Raw genomic sequence first — 7870 nt, 5'->3', positions numbered from 1 at the left:
ACACCTCTTCAATATACTTTGTATCCCTCATTTACTCAAGTGATTCCTTTATTTTGCTAGTTAGCTTCATAATAATATGCATATGTGGCCACTATTCATGTTAACAGTATGGGATGGGGACCATGTGACATAATGGAGAGTTTAGTTTGGCTATAGAACAAGTTTTATCTGCTTATTGGTGTTCTGTTTTTGTGTAATGTTTTTTTTCTGTGTTCTCTGTGTTTTATTTTTCCTATGTCTGTGAATAACTTCTAAATGAACTTTATGCAAGGAAACATGTTTGGTGTGTTTTTAAGATTAGAGTTTAGGAGGTCATCTTCTTTCTTACAATGAAAGAAGGATGTGTTACTGAGCTATAACCAAATACACGTGTATGTATGTTTTTATAAACATTTGCATTTTATACAAAGGCATCTTATAAAGCCTGCCCAAGAAAAAAAAAATATAGGAGAGGGGATGTGATTCGGCGAGGAGAGGGTGACATGAGGTAGCCCTTGAACAGATGAGTTTTCAGCCTATGAAGGGAGATGAGGAGTAAAACTGCTGTACTGACTGGAGTAGACCACTTGAGTCACTCCCCATCTACGCTGAAAACTCATCTTTTCAATTCATTGTTTTTTTGTGGTGGTGCTTGGCTGGGAGAGCAGGGAATAAGATGATGTCAGTTTCATTTGGTTTCATGTGCGTCCGCCTGCAGCCAACAAAAGCGGTGTAACACAAACATGTTAAAGCACCGCAGGTGCACCGACCAAGACAAATTCCTGTACATTTAGTGCACTTAGTGATTCTAAGTACCGATCATCCAAGGGGTATGAAATGAAGACTTTTTTATTTTAACTCCACAATATTACTGCAAATAGCCAACTATTGCACTTTCTGTTGTACATATAAAAAAGAAATGGTAAAAAAAGGTCCTAACTATAGAATTGGAATGGCTAGAAAGGGTAAATCCTGGTGTATCTGAAGGTATTCTCCTTTGTCACCCATAACATGCATGCTATGCAATTTTGATTAATGTTGGAAATGAATACTTTATCATGCATAGTCAAAACTTTGAGTGACCCTGATACTTTTGGTAACCTGTATGGTGAAGATTTGGACTGTGTTTTCATTCTTGGAGTCACAATTTAGTTGATTGATTCAGTTTAATACAATACAGTTCTCTAACGGCAGGTCAAACCTTGGAATATTGTCTGTAGGTTTCGTGTTTGTTTCTTGTTTCTTTTGACTCTGACTGCTATGTTTGCAAGATAAACTATTTGTTACCTTGGTTTTGAAATGCACTATTTAAATAAAGATTTACTTATGTACTTGCTAGTTCACTGCTATTGTTTTGTAAAAAAAATGAAACTTCCCCTTAAGTCCTCCTAAACTTTCTTAAATATTAGTACTTGATTAACCCTTGTTGATACCTTGGGATTTGGTAATCATCTCCTAGTTGTAAGTAATTTATTGGGAGATAAAAAAAACAAACAAACCTTAATTTTTATATTAATTGATTCCTTGCCCCCTACTGACCCCTGTAGTCCCATGGTGGCTGCCGTTACGGCTGACCCGGAAGAGAAATACTCAACACAACTTTTTTCTTTTGTTCCTTGTCAATGTTTATTTCCATGACAACATTCCAAGAACTTCTGTCTGTCATCTTAACAGTACAAACCAAATGATCACTCAGAAATTGAATAAGAATTCAATAATTGAATATAATGCATATTCTGTTGTCCCTAACACTGAGGCCCCAGCAGTGTTTATGTATTTACCAGATCTTTGTGCTCTGTTCTTGTCTTTATCAGACAGATAGACAGATCACAGATAGTTCCCCAATTGTTACACTTTCCATCCTCCCCTATCCACTCCCTGTCTTTTTGCTGAAAATCATACTTATATCCTTTTTTTTGCTTCACTATTCAGAGAACTGCTTTTGCCACTGCTGTGCACTTCACCCCTCATCAAATTTGTCCTGTAACTGTTCATAAAGCTGACCAAATGTTGATGCTCCTTGTGAAGACCACTATCTAAATGTTCTGTCATTAAAACACTTGGGTAAAGAGGAATTGATTTAGTGCATAAGCTGAACGGCAAAATCCCATGTTGATTTTGCTTTGCTATAACGTCATATGAATCACTCCATGACATACATCTTGAGTGTTTCTATATTTTTATGCCTTGATTTTCACATTGAATGCCCTGTCACGACCCCCTGCTTCTTTAATGGCCTTTCACTGAACGCTCCACTTTCTGCCATTTATGGTTGAGTAGCCGTACTGTATGACTCATCCAAGTCATCCAATTAAGGGTAATATGGAACCAAGAGTCAACATACATGCAGTCATGTTTTTAATGCTCATCCGTTGATCTACCCCGTAATGTCACCCAGAATAGTCTTCAGCACCAATTAGCTAATAGCCTGTAATCAGATGGTTGTTGAAAGTGTTTTTCCATTTCATCAATTTCACATAATTGCCTGGTCCATGGCCGGCTAAAAATGAAAAAAACAACAACCACAACAAAAAAAAAAAACAGTGGGAGGATGTAAAAACATTCCCAGTGCTCAGAGACAAGCAGTGCTGAATACTTTGACAAAATGGCAATGCCTTAGGATTTTTAAAAAAAGAGATCATTTGGCTAAGATAGGCTTATTTGTATATAGATAAATTGTATTCACTAGGTGCATGAAGTCTGTGAGTGCTGTGGGAATTCATGTTTGTGTTGTAATATATGGCATGAGACCTTTTTTTTGGAGGCTGTTTTTCTTTATATAAGCTTGTTGTAATCCAGATGGCTGAATTTTTTTTCACTTGACAGTTATACTGCAGTTAAAGCTGTACTAAGCGATTTTCTGACCACTAGAGGGTGACAGAAACTGCAACACTTATGTAATTTGTAACAACAGTTCCGGTCGAGTAATTTGATTGAACAAGAGGCATTCCATGAGTGCTGATATACAGTATAACAGCACTGGGACTTTTTACTATACGTATCACTCCGCTTCACAGGTGTTCTAATGTAACCTTGATTAGGCTGCGTTCACACATAGCGTTTTTTTGTGTGGAAAAAGCGCTGCCTGAAGCGCTTCTTGTGAGGAGAAATAAAAAGCGGATCGCGACAACGTCATCTGATGTTAGCGGAGTAGCTGGCTAGCTAACCAGCACTTCTAGCAGACAATACAGTGTTGTGCAACAAACAAATGCTTACCAGATATTCCCAATTCACGTCTACACAAAACTCCAACTTCATTCGCACATTCATTTCACAAAAATGAATGGGAATGGGAATAGGAAGTAAAAATCCAAATGCTATAAACTCATCAAACTTCAAAGATGCATCCACTCTTGGTGAGTAGTTTATATTCTGGTTTTCATGGTGGTCATGGTGGTGCCAAATAACCTCCATGTTAAAACTAAGTAGAATATTGCTTTAAGTGACTCTCCAGTCTGTGCTGCAGCCAATTGGCACATGGGCCTGGACACACCTGAGCCCAATTTCCTGATTGCAAACCCTGCTATAAATATCCCCAGCCCAGGCAGAAGCACATCTACCGGCGGGAAGACAAAAGGAAAAGGCAGACGACTGAGTCCTAACGCTGTAATCGCCCACTTAGAAAGATGGCTTTCTGCTTATAACCAGTTGTTGTTTTCCCTCTCTCCTGCCAGCGGGTTGGACTCCCAGCACAGAGCAAAATGCTCTCCTGGCTTACTGCTGTTGTTACAGGTGATTAACGGAGACCGAGCCCCGGTCCGGGAAGAATGTAGCTGGAGTTTCACCCTTACCTCTATCCCCAAACTTTAATAAAACAGTAGTTTATGTTTCACACTAGTACCTTTCTCTGTGTCAACTTATTTTATTGTGGATTCCACTTCAAGCTCCCCTTGGGCTGCCACAGTATATTAAATATTGACTCTTGTCATCATTCTAGATGTTTAATCTAGGTACATCAAGGTGAGTGCAATTTCATTGAACTTGAGAACTCATAACTCATAGCTCATAAAACAACTGAAAAAAGGAATATCAGGAAATTGAAGGAAATTCCTCTGCAGAATAACAACCTGTGAGTCGGTTTGGGTAGAGCAACTTTAAGCAACACAATATACTGAATACCAGCCTGTCATGGGCACATACGCAGAAATATTTCTTTCAGACCGCTGCACCATCATCAGCTGCGATGGCATTGATTCATCACTTAGTGTCAAAACCCTGTAAAAGTCTGGAATGGAAAAGAATGCAGTCTGGACAGAGGAAAGAAAAATGGGCCATTAATTTAAAAAGTGAAGTTATTCCAAGAAACCTCTGCGTCCGTCTTTGCATCAAGGAGTTGTTTGCCAGTCAAGAGCTGCTGTCCATCTGTGGGACTGATGTAATGAACGCCCACAGAGCTTTTTCCTTGGGTGTTCATCCACACTAAGAACTGCTGCTGGCATTCTTCATGGCAAAATGGGCTTATGCTTTATACTTGAGTTTCAAGCCGACCTGTCATGTCAGCATCTGTTATTTACTACAAGTGGGTCATTTTTGATGATGGTGAATGCACAGTGAACCTGTAATAATAATAATAATAATAATAATGATAATAATAATAGTAATAACTTTATATGTATAGCACCTTTCAATACAGGTAACAAAGTGCTTAACAACATAAAAAAAAAGAAATAACATAAAATAAAACCACACAATAAAAGCTTTTTTTAAAATATATATATATATGTATATAAAAATGTGTCTTAAGAAGTGGAATAAAACAGGGAACTGACTCTGCAAGGTGTAGGGTGGGAAACACTAAAGAAAGAGTTGAGATTAAAGCGTAATTGTCTTTTTGAGCTCCACTGAGGCTCAGTATGAAGTGTCCTTGAGTAAAACACTGAATCACGACCAGCTCAATCCACGTTAGCCCACGACCGAGAAAATCCTCTTCAGTTTCTACCGCCATCAGCCTCTTCCAGGAAACTGCACTGATTATTCATGATGTGTTTTTGAATTGTACCTGAGGCAAGGCCAAAGAAAAAAATTCCAACCTGGCTTGACGATAAAGTTCTATTCTATTCTATTCTATTCTATTCTATTCTATTCTATCCTGAAAGCCACTAGAATATGTATTCACCTCTGAATAGTTGCCAACAGGCAAAATCAATAAGAAAACAAAGGACACAGAAATGACTGCTGCCAGACTTTTTGACTCCTTGACCCTTCCTGGTCCAGCTGGATGGGCGGTCTGGCTCGCATGTTAGTAGTATGATTTTCCAACTGAAGGAAGTAAAAACAGGTAAGTAAATACTGAATGACATCACTATGGGTAACAGAGTCAGCTAATATGCATGTCAAAAATTAGATACAGCTTTAACTGCTGGTTTATAGCATTTTTTTCTTTCCCAGTATGCCTCTCTTCATCAGAGGATATAATACACCCTGAAACCACGCATGCGCCTCTTTTCTCATTAAATTAAGTGGTTTTTTTTGCTTCACTAAATAGTGAAGGAAAGAGTGGAAGAGAAAACAAAAGGTGGCTGTGAAGTTCGTCTTTCAGATGGCAGTAAGAACCTGAGAGAATGATATGTGGTGAAGGTCATGGAGCTGATTTGAAGCGGTGGTGTCACAAAAATAATCCGCTCCTTGGTCCTCTTGGTCTCTTCTATTCCGTCGTAGGACTCCAACTCATCTTCTCTCCCATCATTCCTCTGGTATGATGGAGCTGTCAGAGGGTATTGAAGCAGGGTGGCCTGCAGTGTGTTACATCACCATTACAATTTGGGGTGATGTGAGCTCATTATCTTATTATTCACATTTCCCTCTTAGCTGGAATGACATATATTATATTATATCATCAGAATCCTTTGAATCTCCACAACCATCCAAAACTGAGTAACACTAATGTTAGGCTGGCTTTGTTAACCACATTATAATGCCTTTATCTTTACAGCTAAGCTATGAAGAGTTTTAAAGGTTAAATAAATACCAAGTGTCATAAAAAATATCAACTTGGAGGAAAGAGCAGCACTATGGATCACAATCAAAATATAGCTTTTCATTATGAGCAGCAGCAATTATCACACTACAGTAAGTTTTATGGTGATTTTTCTTAATGTAAGATTGAGCTGTGAGAGTGAACCTGGTTCGGGTCTCAAGTGAAACATGTCAGTGAGGTAGAAACTAATTGCAATAATGGCTGCAACTCTCTTTCCTCCTGTTTTAGTCAAGCGTTCCTCTTACAGTTGAGTCTCCAGAAGTGGATACATATTTGAAAAGGTCAACATGGATGTGCCAAACAATTGAAAGAACCACTTCTACTGGTGTGTGGCCCTGAGCAAATTGGCTTAGGAGGATTTTTATGTATTTCTTCTGTTTTATGTGAAGCACATTGTATTTGCCTTGTGTATGAAATGTGCTATATAAATTTGCCTTTTTGCCTTGCCTTGCCTTACTGCAACTTCCCATTACTAAACTAGAAGGCAGTACAAACCTTCTCCAACGCTGAACAACTCTCCAACTTGCAAAGCTGCAGCCTCCATAACAGTTTATGTTTGTCTATCATTTGTCTTCTGGGTTTGATTTTCTGACAAAATTTCAAATGAATGCTATGTTTAGCAGCTGTCACCTTGAGAATGGAGTTAAAACTTAACTTAATTTACTTAAACTCCACAATCTCATCAATTTATCACTGGAAGTCAAGTCTTTGCCAATCCGAATCATGTTTAATAATTTGTGCTAACAAGGGGCATACAATCCCCCTTTCATCCCTCCTCAGATTGCCACAAATCCAGCATGCAAAAATGTGGTTTTGGGATTCTAATTTTTTTTAATATGACAACCTTGGTCTACTTGCATGAGAGGCCTTGTATTAAATCATCCCATCAGGATGCAGAAACATCTGATGTTGGATTGTAAACAACACCATGTAAAACACAAACACAAACGGAAACAAGTCAAAAGTGGCAATGATTCACTGATGAGTTATAGTGTTTTTCCCCCATAATATTATTTCTTTTTTCTTTCAAAATATGTTTTACAATACTTTCAATTCTTACTTATGGACTGCTCTCTTATTTCAATGAATGAATAAGCAAGAGATAAGAAACTTCAGCACTACTGATGCAGCAACTTGTTAATTAAATGGCTTATCTCACATTTTCACTTTAGTTGTCAGTTTGCTCTGGCCAGTTTGAAACTGTGATGAGCATGCTTTCTTCTGTTTTCTCCACCTGTCTTGCAATTACATCCATCTTCATAGCTGACCCATTAAATTGAGTTCACAAAGCAGCTGAGCTAACGCATTAACAACAACAAACAAATTAAGCTTTTGAACTGCACAGTGATGGAAGTATATTGCTAGCACTGGCAGCAGCATATTTTCTCACACCTGTACAGCTTGATTACAAATGCACAAGCCTGAATATCATTTAAGTGTCTCATTTTTTCATTTTTCCTCCCTTGTGTTTTCATTTAACACCACAGACAGATAGTAGCTGGGGTGTGTGCCTGTGAGTGATGTGCTCCCCTGCAGCCTACAGACTCAGTTTTACCAGGCTCATCTGACAGTTAATGCCATTTGGCTAGTAAGCAGCAACAGTTTAGGGATTAAACTAGTCAGACACCAAGAGAAAATGAAGCAGTTCATGCTTGCACAGAACTGAAGAGACTCTCTAGATCTTCAACTAGGCAGGCTACCAGAATAACAGATTACATGTAACAAGACCCATAACAAAAATGGTAACTCTAAGCCATCACAACACAGTAATTTGATTATTAATACGAATGGAAATAGATGATTACTTATTAGATTATTCAGTAACTTGTTTGAAAGTAATATAGGGACACAAGGAATCAGTAATCTGTAATGGATTGCCTTTTGAAAGTGACCTTGCCATGTATGTGTGAGATA

This window comes from Centroberyx gerrardi, chromosome 1, assembly GCF_048128805.1.
Source record: "Centroberyx gerrardi isolate f3 chromosome 1, fCenGer3.hap1.cur.20231027, whole genome shotgun sequence".
In the NCBI taxonomy this organism is placed as follows: domain Eukaryota; kingdom Metazoa; phylum Chordata; class Actinopteri; order Beryciformes; family Berycidae; genus Centroberyx; species Centroberyx gerrardi.
This window is presented reverse-complemented; position numbering follows the sequence as displayed.